This window comes from Lygodium microphyllum, chromosome 27, assembly GCF_053477565.2.
Source record: "Lygodium microphyllum isolate KBCC chromosome 27, Lygodium_microphyllum_v1.1.10, whole genome shotgun sequence".
Classification (NCBI taxonomy): domain Eukaryota; kingdom Viridiplantae; phylum Streptophyta; class Polypodiopsida; order Schizaeales; family Lygodiaceae; genus Lygodium; species Lygodium microphyllum.
Window position 1 is genome coordinate 129,276,695 of NC_141161.1, and position 15,000 is coordinate 129,291,694.

Below are 15,000 nucleotides of genomic sequence, written 5' to 3' on the forward strand. Positions count from 1 at the left end.
GAGTGGGGTTTTTCGAGGTGGGGTGGAGGGGGGGGGATGCGCCGCATCGTGGGGGGGTGCGGTGGGGTGTGGGGGGTGTGCCGTGTCGTGGGGGCGTTGATGCGAGGTCGGGTGGGTGGAGCGGGGTTTTCAGAGGCGTGGTGGGGTGGTGTGGAGGGAGTGGGGTTTTTTGAGGTGGAATGTGGGGGGGCATTGTGGGGGGGTGTGGTGGGGTGGGGGGGTGTGCCGTGTCATGGCGGGGTGACGGAGGGTGGGGTGGGTCGAGCGGGGTTTTTCGAGGTGGGGTGCAGGCGGGGGAGGGGGTATGCGCCACGTTGTGGGGGGTGCAGTGGGGTGTGGGGGGTGTGCCGTGTCGTGGGGGGGCTGACGGGAGGTGGGGTGGGTCGAGCGTTGTTTTTGGAGGCGTGGTAGGGTGGTGTGGAGGGAGCGGGTTTTTTTTGAGGTGGGGTACAGGGGGCGTCGTGGGGGGGGTGCGGTGGGGTGGGGGGGGTCGAGCGGGGTTTTTGGAGGCGTGGTGGGGTGGTGTGGAGGGAGTGGGGTTTTTTGAGGTGGGGTACAGGGGGCGTCGTGGGGGGGGTGCGGTGGGGTGGGGGGGTGTGCCATGTCATGGGGGGGTGACGCAGGGTGGGGTGGGTCGAGTAGGGTGTTTCGAGGTGGGGTGGAGGGGGGGGGGATGCACCGCGTCGTGGGGGGGTGCGGTGGGGTGTGAGGGGTGTGCCGTGTCGTGGGGGCGCTGACGCGAGGTCGGGTGGGTCGAACGGGGTTTTCGGAGGCGTGGTGGGGTGGTGTGGAGCGAGCGGGTTTTTTTCGAGGTGGGGTGCGGGGGGGCATCGTGGGGGGTGCGGTGGGGTGGGGGGTGCGCTGTGTCGTGGGGGGGTGACGCGGGGTGGGGTGGGTTGAGCGGGGTTTTTGGAGGCATGGTGGGGTGGTGTGGATGGAGCGGGGTTTTTCGAGGTGGGGTGCGGTGGGGATGCACCGCGTCGAGGGGGGGTGCGATGGGGTGGGGGGGTGTGCCGTGTCGTGGGGGGTTACACGGGGTGGGGTGGGTCGAGCGGGGTTTTTGGAGGCATGGTGGGGTGGGGTGGATGGAGCGAGGTTTTTCCGAGGTGGGATGCGGGGGGGCGTCGTGGGGGGGTGCGGTGGGGTGGGGGTGCGCCGTGTCGTGGGGGGGTGACGCGGGGTTGGGTGGGTCGAGAGGGGTTTTTGGAGGCGTGGTGGGGTGGTGTGGAGGGAGCGGGGTTTTTCGAGGTGGGGTGCAGGGGGGCGTCGTGGGGGGGTGCGGTGGGGTACATGGGGTGTGCCGTGTCGTGGGGGGGATGACGCGGGGTGGGGTGGGTCGAGCGGGGTTTTCGGAGGCGTGGTGCGGTGGTGTGGAGGGAGCGGGGTTTTTCGAGGTGGGTTGCGGGGGGGCGTCGTGGGCGGGTGCGGTGGGGTGGCGGGGTGTGCCGTGTCGTGGGGGGGTGACGCGGGGTGGGGTGGGTCGAACCAGGTTTTTGTAGGTGTGGTGGGGTGGTGTGGATGGAGCGGGGTTTTTTGAGGTGGGGTGGGGGGAGGGGGGGATGCGCCGCGTCGTGGGGGTGCGGTGGGGTGGGGGGGTGTGTCGTGTCGTGGGGGGTGACGCGGGGCACGGTGGGTCGAGCGGGGTTTTTGGAGGCGTGGTGGGGTGGTGTGGATGGAGCGGTGTTTTTCGAGGTGGGGTGGGGGGGCGCCGCATCGTGGGGGGGTGTGCCGTGTCGTGGGGGGTGACGCGGGCTGTCGTGACGCCCCCTCCCCCCCACCATGCCACGAAACGACGTGACGCACCCCCTCCCCAACATAACATGACAACCCCCCTCCCCCCCATGACATCCCCGCCACCCCCCATGACACGACACGACACGACGTGCCCCTCATGACATCCCCCCACCCCCCATGACACGACACGATGCAATGCAACGTGCCCCCCCATGAGACGACATGGCGCGACGCGCCCCCCCATGACATCCCCCCTACCCCCCATGACACAACACGATGCGACGCGATGCGCCCCCCCATGACACGACACGACACGATGTGACGCGCCCCCCCATGTTATCCCCCCGCCCCATGACATGACACGACGCCCCCTCAACACACACAACCCCATGTCGCGACGCGCCCCCCCCCCCCCCCCCCCCCCCCCCCCCCCATGACATCCCCACCCCAACCCCCTCCGCATGACATGACACGATGCGACGTGCCCCCCCATGACATCCCACCCCACCCCCCATGGCATGACACGACATGAAGCACCCCCCCCATGACATCCCCCTCCCCCCGCCCCATGACATGACACCACACCATGTCGCGACGCGCTCCCCCTTCCCCCCTATACACACACCACACCATGTCGCGACGCGCCCCCCCCCACAATGACATCCCCCCCATGACATGACACGCCCTCCCCGCCACCTCCAAAATTCGGCCCCCCCCTTCCTCCCTCAACACACACCACAACATGTCGCGATGCCCCCTCCCCATGACATCCCCCCCCATGACATGACACGCCCTCCCCCCCACCTCCAAAATTCGGCCCCCCCCTTCCCCCCTCAACACACACCACAACATGTCGCGACGCCCCCCCATGACACAACATGACGCGACGCCCACCCCCCAACACACACCACACCATGTCGCGACGCGCCCTCCCCCCACCTCCAAAATTTGCCCCCCCTTCCCCCCTCAACACACACCACACCATGTCGCGACGTGCTGCCCCCCCCCACCATGACATCCCCATCCCACCCCCTCACCCATAACACAACACGATGCAACGTGCCGCCCCCATGACATCCCCCCCACCTCCCCATGACACGACATGATGCGACGCGCCCCCCCCCATGATATCCCCACCCCACCCCACCCCCCTCCATGGCACGACACGACGCTACCTGCCCCCCCATGACATCCCTACCCCACCCGCCCCCCCCATGACACGACACGACGTGATATGCCCCCCCCATGACATCCCCCCCACCCCCCATGACACGACACGACGCGACGCGCCCCTCCCCCCCAGCCCCCCCGCCCCCCCCCCCCAATGACATCCCCACCCTACCCCCCCACCCATGACACGACACGACGCGACGCGCGCCCCCTCCCCATGACATCCCCACCCCACCCACCCCCCCACCCATGACATGACACGATGCAACGTGCCCCCCCCACCCCCCACGACACGACGCAACGCGCCCCCTAGGCCGCATGACATGACACGTGCGATGCCCTCCCCCCGCCTCCCACGGATGACATGACACGACACAATGCGACGCGGCCCCCTCCCCCTCCACAACATAACATGACATCCCCCGCTCCAAAATTTGGCCCGTCCCCCTTCCCCCCTCAACACACACCACACCATGTCGCGACGCAACGCACCGCCCCCCCATGCCATCTCCACCCCACCCCCCCGCCCCATGACATGACACGACGCGCCACCCCCCCCCCCCCCCCCCATGACCGTGTCACGCACCACACCATGTCGCGACGTGCTGCCACCCCCTCCCCATGACATCCCCACCCCACCCCCCCACCCATGACACGACACGACGCGACGCGCCCCCCCCCCCCCCCCCCCCCCCCCAATGACATCCCCACAACCCCCCATGACATGACACGTCACAACGTGGTGCGGGGGGGTCGTCGGGGCGTGCGGTGGGGTGGGGGGTGTGCCGTGTCGTGGGGTGTGACGCGGGGTGGGGTGGGTCGAGCGGGGTTTTCGGAGGCGTGGTGGGGTGGTGTGGAGGGAGCGGGGTTTTCCGAGGTAGGGTGCGGGGGGGCATCGTGGGGGGGTGCGGTGGGGTGGGGGGTGTACCGTATCGTGGGGGGTGACGCGGGGCAAGGTGGGTCGACCGGGGTTTTTGGAGGCGTGGTGGGGTGGTGTGGATGGAGCGGGGTTTTTCGAGGTGGGGTGGGGGGGCGCCGCATCGTGGGGGGTGCGGTGGGTTGGGGGTGGTGTGCCGTGTTGTGGGGGGTGACGCGGGATGTTGCGACGCCCCCTCCCCCCACCATGCCACGAAACGACGTGACGCGCCCCCTCCCCAACATAACATGACAACCCCCCTCCCCCCCATGACACCCCCCCGCCCCCCATGACAGGACATGACGCGACGCGCCCCCCCATGACATCCCCCCCACCCCCATGACACGACACGATGCGACGCGACACGCCCCCCCCATGACACGCACGACACGACGCGCCCCCCCATGACATCCCCCTATCCCCCATGACACAACACGATGCGACGCGACGCGCCCCCCCCATGACATGACACGGAACGACGCGATCCGCCCCCCCCCCCCCCCCCCCCCCCCCCAATGACATCCCCACCCCACTCCCCTCCCCATGACATGACACGACGCGACGCGCCCCCCTATGACATCCCACCCCACCCCCCATGACACGACACGACACGAAGCGCCCCCCCCCAATGACATCCCCCTCCCCCTCCCCCCACCCCATGACATGACACCACACCATGTCGCGATGCGCCCCCCTTCCCCCCTCAACACACACCACACCATGTCGCGACACGCCCCCCCCCCCCCCCCCCCCCCCCCAATGACATCCCCCCCCATGACATGACACGCCCTCCCCCCCACCTCCAAAATTTGGCCCCCCCCTTCCCCCCTCAACACACACCACAACATGTCGCGACGCCCCCGTCCCCCCCATGACATCCCCCCCATGACATGATACGCCCTCCCCCCCACCTCCAAAATTCGGATCCCCCCTTCCCCCCTCAACACACACCACAACATATCGCGACGCCCACCCCCCCAACACACACCACACCATGTCGCGACGCGCCCTCCCCCGACCTCCAAAATTTGCCCCCATCCCTTCCCCCCTCAACACACACCACACCATGTCGCGACGTGCCCCCCCCGACCATGACATCCCTACCCCACCCCCCCGACCTATAACATGACACGACGTGACGCGCCGCCCCCATGACATCCCCCCACCCCCCCATGACACGACACGATGCGAAGCACCCCCCCCCCCCCCCCCCCCCCCCCCCCATGATATCCCCACCCCAATCCCTCATGACATGACACGACACGACGTGCCCCCCCCATGACATCCCCACCCCACCCCCCCCATTACACGACACGACGCGACGTGCCCCCCCATGACATCCCCCCCGCCCCCCATGACACAACACGACGCGATGCGCTCCTCCCCCCCATGACATCCCCACCCCACCCCCCCACCCCCCCACCCATGACACGACACGACACGATGCGCCCCCCCCGATGACATCCCCACCCCACCCCCCCTCCATGACACAACATGACATGACGTGCCCCCCCATGACATCCCCCCCCACCCCCCATGACATGACACGACGCGACGCGTGCCCCCCCCCCCCCCCCCCCCCATGACATGCCCACCCCACCCCCCACCCATGACACGACACAACGCGATGCGCCCCCGCTCCCCTTCCCCCCTCAACACACACCACACCATGTTGCGATGTGCCGCCCCCCCTCCCCATGACATCCCCACCCCACCCCCCCACCCATGACACGACACGACGCGACGCGCCCCCCCCATGACATCCCCCCCACCCCCCCATGACGCGACACGACGTGATGCCCCCCCCTCCCCCTTCCCCCCTCAACACACACCACACCATGTCGCGACGTGCCACCCCCCCCTCCCCATGACATCCCCACCCCACCCCCCCCACCCATGACATGACACGATGCGACGTGCCCCCCCCATGACATCCCCCCCAATGGCATCCCCCCCCTCCCCGCCCCCCCATGACATGACACGATGTGCCGTGCCCCCCTCCCCTTAACACACACACCCACCCACTGCGACCCCCCCCCACACACAGCACACCATGTCGCGATGCCCCCCCCCCCCCCCCCCCATGACACGACACGACGCGATGTGCTCCCTTCCCCTTAACACACACACCCACCCACCATGACGCCCCCTCAAAAATCCCCCCCCCAACACACGCCACAACACACCACCCCCCCCCCCCCCCCCCTTTTCCCCATCAACACACACCACCCCACCTCTCCCCCCCCCCCCCCCCCCCCTTCAAAATTTGGCCCCCCCCCCTCCCCCCCTCCAAAATTCGGTGCCCCCCCCTTCAAAATTCGGCCCCCCCCTCCCCCCTTCTCCCCCCCCTCCAAAATTCGGCCCCGCCTTCCCCCCTCAACACGCCATGTCGTGACGCGCCCTTCCCCCCCCTCGCCAAAAAATTTCGGGCTTTGTAGGTATGCCTTGCCGTTGGAGCCGAAAACACCTGTGAGGTATGTATGAGGGATGTGAGCTCCATGAGCCCTTACCTCACCAGCGGTGTCGCGTCGTGGTGGAGTGCAGGTTGATTATTGCACCATCCCGTGCCCACTACCCTTGTGCCTTGCGCATTCGCGCCTTGTAATATACTCGGGCCCTCAAGAAGGGCCCTACGTTTTTAGACCCTCACAGCTTGTTGTTTCCTTGTGCCATGTTACCATGATATTGTGTCACGTTACCTAGCCCTGTTACGTGTTACCTTCCGCTGCACATCACATGTTACGCGTTACGCTTCGGCGTTCCGTGTCGGGGTGCGATACGCATCCTCTACGCTGTGGAGACACTAATTAGAGGGTGATCCCTCATGAGGCGGGCTTCACGGGGTGGGTCTTGCCTACCCCATGACGGCTCCACGGGAGTGTCGTCACACTTGGTATCAGAGCAAACTCCTCGGCTGGTGCGCAATGGCCCCCGAGTGAGCAAGCCTGGTAGAAGTAAAATGTCCCTTGTGCGAAAATCGAAGGCTGCCATGAGAAAAGAAGAAATCGAGCGGAGGTATGCCGAAAAAAGGCGCCTCCTAGTAGATTACCTGTAGATGGAGTCTCTAGAAGCTAAGCTATGTCAAACCAAGGTGGATAAGCTGAATGGCAAAACAGAGCCCCTTGGAATGGTGCTGTCAGAGCTGGACCGAAGCATCGAGAAGGTCCACAGTGACCTGGACTTGTGCCAAAAAGAAATGGAAGTGCTGAATGCAAGTATTATGCAATATTGTGAGTACCTTGCAGAAGTGGGCGCTAGGGATACATTGTATCTTGAAAGCACCTTGAAGAAGGGGATTGCTAGCGACTTTGGTGCAGATGCTGCGGTGGATGGCTTGCCAACGCCAAAGCCTCAGAAGGAAATGATGCCAAGTCCAACCCCATGAAGGGTGGCCTTGTCGACCCCAGCTACCTATACAAGAGCAAGAGAAATACCGAGTTGCCAGGAGCCCAGTTCAAGCTCAAGCGACGAAGGTTCCAGTGAGCATAGTGATGACTCTGCGGAGTCCAGTGACAATGAAGATGACTCTGCGGAGTCGGATGATTATGAGGATGACTCTTCGGAGTCTTATGAGGATGGAGACGACTCTGAGGAGTCGAGTGGGAGTGAAGAGGACTCTGAGGAGTCAAGTAGCGATGCTGAAAGTGACTCTACGGAGTCAGATGATGAAGAAGAAGATGAAGAGCAGAATGGAGATGACGAAGAAGAAGATAAGGAGAATGAAGATGCGGTACGTAGGAATTTGGTCTGGACCGTAACACAAAGGACCGCTATGGCTAAAGTTAGGCTGCTATGGGATGAGTACTTGAAGGAAAAGAGAGGCCAGACAGAGCCGGGTACGAGCTCGCGGGTTGGTGACTCTCAGTATGGCACGGAGTCGGATTCCAACTCGCGTGGCCAATTTATTGGCAAGCTGATAGGGGCCATAGTTGGGTCAGGTGGTGACGAGTCAGAAACCGAAGATCCAGAAAAATATGCAGATAGTCCAGTGGACCCAGAGTGGTGCTGGAGCGAAGGATATGAAGAAGAAGAAGAGAGGGCCATATGTTATGAAGAGTCAGGCCAATTTTCCCTACAAGAGGGAACCTATGAAGACTCTTGGTACCGGGAGGATAAACGAATGGACATCTATTAGGGTGATCCCTGTGAAGACTCCTGGTGCCGGGAGGATAAACGAACGGCGGATGATCATGATGACATCTTTGCAGTCTCCTTGAGCCGGGAGCCTAAACGAACGGCCACACATCAGATAGACCCAGAAGGGGCCTACGGGCCAGATACAGAGAGGCAATATGAAAAACTCGGGATGGCATGGACGAGTATAAAAAAAAACTGTGGCCAACACTCATCCATTGAGCTTGTCAGGAGCTAGGGTGTCTAGCTATATCGTGGATGGAGTGCTCATCGAAGATTATGAGGATGAATAGGTGACCTCTGGGTCAGATTCAGAGATAGAAGAGCGGGATGAAGAACTCGTGAAGGCACAGACGAGTATAAAGAAACCCAAGGCCATACACCCAACAATGTGCATTACAGAGGCCGTTGGGCCTAAGTTTATGTTTGATGGAGTGTTGATAGAAGACGGTGCTGAAACCAGTGAGACCTACGGGTCAGATCGAGAATTGAAAGACTCCTGGAGCCAAGAGGATAAACGAATGGCCACATTCCAAGATGATACCTATGAAGACTCCTTGTGCCGGGAGGATAAACGAACGGACAAGCAGCAGGGTGATACTTGCGAAGACTCCTCACGTCAGGAGAATAAACTAATGGACATGTTCAATGATGATCCTTGCGAAGACTCCTTATTCTAGGAGGATAAAGAAAGGAACAAGGTTGTTACTCAGACGGTTGAAGACTCCTTGCCGCGGGAGAATAAAGGAACGGGCTTGTACAATGCATATGATGGTTATCTAGCAGGCTCCTTGTGCCGGGAGGATAAACGAAAGGCCACACATCCAGTGCCCTTAGTGCACCAGAAAAGAAGGAAGATCCGAAGGATGAAGAACTCCTTTCGCCAGGAGTATAAACGAAAGGCTTTGGTTCAAGCTGCCAAAAAAGCAGTGGAAAACTCGCGTAGCCACGAGTATAAAAGAACGGCCAACCCCCTTTCCATTCGCGCTTTACGCGTAAGGAGATGTACCACCTTCGCAAGATGGTAGTTTCCTCATCAACCTCGGGCATACAACGCCCCACCATCTTCACAAGGAGGTGCGGCTTCCAAGTGCACCTCGCGTAAGCGGAGGTATGCGGTCACTCTTGGGTGGTCAAATGCTACCTCAAGCAAATGGAGAAATGCGTCCACTCCAGCGTGGGCAAATTCTTTCTCCAACTTGACGCATGGATTGACAGATCAGGCCAATCAGGGCCACATTCAGCAGGGCGCCAACTCTTGGTCCTTGCTTTCATGGCATGGCATGCTCCTAGTTGAGCACCCAGTCATGCTTCTAGTCCGCTGGCATGGTTTGCGCACTCATACTGCCAGGACCCAACCGGGTTACCTCCACTGTGTGTTTGTAAGTTAGTCAGCAGGTGGATGGATCGAAGTGCTCATCAATAAAAGATTTCTTCCTAGTCTATGTCCCAAGGGCCGCTCCACACTTGTAATTGAGTCTGTGGGTGGTTAACCTTATGTCGAGTCCGAAAGACCATGTTCCACACTTGTATCGAGTCAGTGGGCATGGCACCTAGCGGGTAGACCCTGACCATCTTGATAGCGAGTTGGTAAAGACTCCCAGACTTTTGGTTAAGTCTAAGAGTCTAGCGGGATAGACACTGACCGCCTTGATAGGGAGGCGTGTTAAGACCCCCGAATTTTGAGTACCTTTATTATTATCACCCCCTTTAACATCATTTGAGTTTTTAACAACTCGATGAGGACATCGAGTTTTCTCGAGGGGGGTTATGTATGAGGGATGTGAGCTCCATGAGCCCTTACCTCACCAGCGGTGTCGCGTCGTGGTGGAGTGCAGGTTGATTATTGCGCCATCCCGTGCCCGCTACCCTTGTGCCTTGCGCATTCGCGCCTTGCAATATACTCGGGCCCTCAAGAAGGGCCCTACGTTTTTAGACCCTCACAGCTTGTTGTTTCCTTGTGCCATGTTACCATGATATCGTGTCGCGTTACCTAGCCCTGTTACGTGTTACCTTCCGCTGCACATCACGCGTCACGCATTACGCTTCGGCGTTCCGTGTCGGGGTGTGATACGCGTCCTCTACGCTATGGAGACGCTGATTAGAGGGTGATCCCTCATGAGGCGGGCTTCATGGGGTGGGTCTTGCCTACCCCATGATGGCTCCATGGGAGTGTCATCACAACACCTATGAGGGTAGTGGTGCTTGCTCCATCGAAACACTCCTTGGAGATCCAAGGGAGGGTGAGGTGAGGCGTATGGTCCCCGCATCAGTCTTGTCCGCGAGGAGTGTCTCATGAGCAAATGCCATGTACCCCCCACCGAACGGTTAGGCTCAAGCGACTTGTGGTGATCCTTGCGAGGACATCGCGTTGTGGTGGTCAACATGTGCCCACTAGGTGTGTCAGGATTGTGGGAGAGAAGGAAGGAGTCTCGCTTGAAGCTTTCTTGCTTGCACAATGGGGGAAGACACACAAGGGTGGAGGCTGAAAACAGTTTTCCTCTTCTTAGTTGTGTAAGCCAAAAGAACTCAAGTACAAAGAAATAGAAGAACCCTCTATATGGGTCTCAAACCAAACTCAACTAACTAAGGTGGCATACTAACTGAGCCACGGACTAGAGTAGATAAGGATAGCTATCATGTGGCTATTATTCATGGGCGGTGTACCAACCGCATCTGCAACTGACAAGTCGGTGACATAAATACACAATGGTCACCCTGGCGTATCACGAGTGGAGCTCGATATCTCAACACTCCCCCTCGAGCTCAATCCCAATTCCTGCACACCAAGCAGGTCTCTGAACTTGCGCAGCTTCTCTGCGCCCAATGCCTTCGTGAATATGTCAGCTACCTGATCCTCTGTGCTGACATAAACTAGATCAATAAGACCTAGTAAAACCCTCTCTCGCACATAGTGATAATGCACCTCAATGTGCTTTGTTCTAGCATGATAGACTGGGTTATTTGCCAAGTGTATACTACTCATGTTGTCACAATAAATGACAACTGGCCCATCTGTAGACTGATGCATATCATAAAGTAGCTTATGCAACCAAGCTACCTCACATGCAGCCATTGCTGCACCCCTGTACTCAGCCTCTGTGCTCGACAAGGCAACTGTAGGCTGTTTCTTGCTGCTCCAAGTGACTGCAGCACTCCCAAAAGAGAATACATATCCACTGGTAGATCGTCTATCAGAAATACTACCAGCCCAATCAGCATCAGTGTATCCATGCAACTGTATCTGAACCCCAGTCTCATAAAATAGTCCATACTGCAATGTGGACTTCACATACCTAAGTATGCGTCTAGCCGCATCCAAATGTGGTTTCCTTGGAGCCTGCATAAACTGACTTACCAATCCAACAGCATAGCTCAAATCTGGCCTGGTAATAGTCATATAAATCAAACTTCCTACTATGCGTCTGTACATAGTAGGGTCTTCTAGAAGCTCACCTGCATCTGTGCTCAGCTTCACATTTTGCTCCAAAGGAACTGAAATAGGCTTACAGCCTGTCATCCCATATTTGGACAGCATGTCCAATCCATACTGCCTCTGCAAGAGCTGTATCCCACTTGGTGATCTAATCACCTCAATGCCCAAGAAATAACGCAGCTCTCCCAAATCCTTCATCTCAAACTTCTGCTTCAATAGCATTTTCACATGAAGGATATCTTCATCACTGTCACCTGTCATAATCAAATCATCAACATAAATGACAAGTAGCATAATACCTTTCTCTGTTTTTCTCACATAAAGTGAGAAATCTGCCTTGGAAATCTGAAAGCCAATAGTGACAAGATACTGTCCTATCTTGTCAGACCATGCTCTAGGTGCTTGCTTCAAGCCATACAAGGCTTTCTTCAACCTGCAAACAAACTCAGGATGAACAGCATGCACATAACCTGGTGGCTGCTCCATATAGACCTCTTCTTGCAAATCACCATGCAAGAAGGCATTCTTTACATCCATCTGATGTAAAGACCATCCCTTTGATGCAGCCATAGCAATGACTGCTCTTACGGTTGCCATCCTTGCAACCGGACTAAATGTTTCTTCATAGTCAATGCCATATGTTTGTGCATACCCCTTGACTACTAATCTTGCCTTGTATCTGTTCACAGAACCATCTGCATTGTGCTTCACCTTATAAACCCACTTACAGCCAATTGCATTCTTACCTTTAGGCAAAGGTACTAACTCCCATGTAGCATTTGCTTCCAAAGCATCCATTTCTTCATCCATGGCTTTCTCCCATTTTTCTTTTCCCATGGCTTGCTCAAAAGAAGTGGGTTCTGGTTCCTGTATCACCTTCACCATATATGCATAGTGAGTGGCTGTAAATCCATCATATTTCAGCCTATCCACAGGATACCTAGTTCTCGTAGACCTGCGCAAAGTAGGTTCACTCCCAGGTGCTCTCAAAACATCCCTAGTCTTCCTTACTCCAGGTGTAACAATAGAAGGAATACCCAACTCATCATCAATGCTGTGTTCTGAGCCACTGGATTCACCATCCACATAAGAGTGACCTGCATTCACATCAAACATGGGCTGATCAACCTTCTCTTTTCCTTTTCGTGATACCTGCATACCACTATCTGCATTACTTTGAGAAGATTCTCTTGATCTCAATCTGCCTGTCCATGGCGAAGAATGTGAACCAATACTAGAGGACGCTCCAGGTCCACTAATATTTTGTGACTGCTGCTGTGAATTTTGTGCAGCATTACCATTTTGTGCATCTACATCATCAATCACATTTACTGGTTTATACCAGCTACTCATCTCATCAAAAACAACATCTCTGCTCACTGTAAACTTACGAGTAGAAGGGTTATAGCATCTATACCCTTTTTGCTGCAGAGAGTAACCAATAAAGATGCACTTCTCAGCTTTTGGATCCAACTTGGATCTCAACTCATCTGGCACATGTACATAGGCAATGCAACCAAAAATTTTCAAATGAGAAATATCTGGTTTCCTACCAGTATACCTCTCCTCTGGAGTCATCCCATGTATTGCTGCAGTGGGAGTCCTGTTCATTATATAGACTGCTGTAGCAACTGCTTCAGCCCAATAAAAATCTGGCAAGTCTTTTTCATTGAGCATGGCACGAGATACCTCTCCAATATGCCTGTTTTTCCTTTCTGCAATTCCATTTTGTTGTGGGGTATAACTGCATGAATATTGCTGCTTTATGCCATGCTCCTGCAAGAACTTTGCAAACTCATTTGAGAGGTACTCTCCCCCTCCATCTGACCTTAGGCATTTTATTTGCAGACCTGTTTCTTTTTCAGCCATAGCTTTAAGGGTTTTGAAATGCCCAAACACTTCACTTTTCTTTTTCATAAAATACACCCAAACTTTTCTGCTATAGTCATCAATAAACGTGACAAAATAATGACAGCCTCCAAGAGATGCAGCTTTCGTAGTCCACACATCAGAGTGGATTAATTCCAATGGCTTCTTACTCTCTTGAACATGTCTAGGAAATGGTTTCCTTGCCTGTTTTCCAAACTGACAGGCTTCACATACCTTATGCATTTCTGCAACCTTGAATTTTGGCAAACCTGCAACAATATTTTGGGCCTGCATTGATTTAAGTCGCTGTACATTAACATGACCAATGCGTTTATGCCAGATATCAATATCTGCAACTACACCGGTCCCATGTGCAAACATTGCTGCACTCAATTCAGACATGTCTGCATCCAGTGTAAACATTCTGCCCTTCTTCTTTCCTTTTGCTATCAAGCGACCTTTATTTTTCATATCCTCAACAAAGCATCCATGAGGATTAAATATGACCTGCAAGCCCTGCTCAACCATTTGACCGACAGAAACCAGATTCTTGGTGATATTCGGGACATGAAATACATCGGACAAGTATTTCTTTTTTCCATCCTGCATAGACAATGGAATTTTTCCAATCTGCACAATAGGATGTGCAGTATCATCACCAGTCTCCACAAATCCTGGTTTTTCCATTTCCCTTGCATCCTCCATCCATTCTGCATGACCTGTCATGTGGTTTGATGCACCTGAGTCAACATACCATACATCATTTTTTTCTTTTGCACTTGTCACAGAATTGTTCATGTGCTGCACCATGAACAAATGCTCATTTCTGTCATCACCCTGTCTGCTAGAAGATGCATAATTCCCTTGTTGCAGTTTTCCATTCATGATGTCATTCTGCTTTTTATAGCAGTCTTTAGCCATATGACCCATTTTACCACAATAGTAGCATTCAACATTACTGTTTGCATTTTGGCCTCTTTGCCATCCACCACGACCTCTTTGGCTCCCCCTGCCTCTAGAGTTACCACGTCCTCCTCCATAGGACTGGTTTTCTTGAGTTTGCTGCATACTCTGATTTCTACCACGGCCTCCAAATCGGCCTCCTCTACCTCTGCCTCTACCTCTTCCAGCATTTGAGTAGAAGACAGCTTCTTTTGAAGTTCCTCTTGAAGAAGATGCACCACCATTTCTCTGCTCCTCAGAAATTAGAAGAGCAATCAACTCCTCAAAATCAGGAAATCTTTCACGAACTGAAATGGATGTCCGAAACTGTGCATAATCCTTTCCTAGACCATTCAAGGTCACGGAAACTAAATCATCATCTTCCACTGGCGACCCAATGGAAGCAAGTGCATCTGCAATCTTCTTCACCTTCATGTGGTAGTCGTTGATGCTCATACTTTCTCTCTGCACATTATGCAACTCTTGCTTGAGCTGCATTTTCCTGGCTTGCGTATTTGTGCTATACATTTTTGACAAAGTATCCCATGCCTCCTTTGGCGTACTTGCATCCTGAATATGCACAATCATAGAGTCCGAAATACTGATAGACAACCAGTACATAACTTTCCTGGCTCTCTCATGCCATGCTTTGAATGCCTGCATTTGCTGTTGATTGGGAACATCAGGAAGAATTGGTTCTTCTTCATTTCCTGCAACAAATTCCCAATATCCTTTTCCCATAAGGAAATTCGTCATTCTAAACTTCCATGCTTGGAAGTTGTTCTTGTCAAGTTTTTCA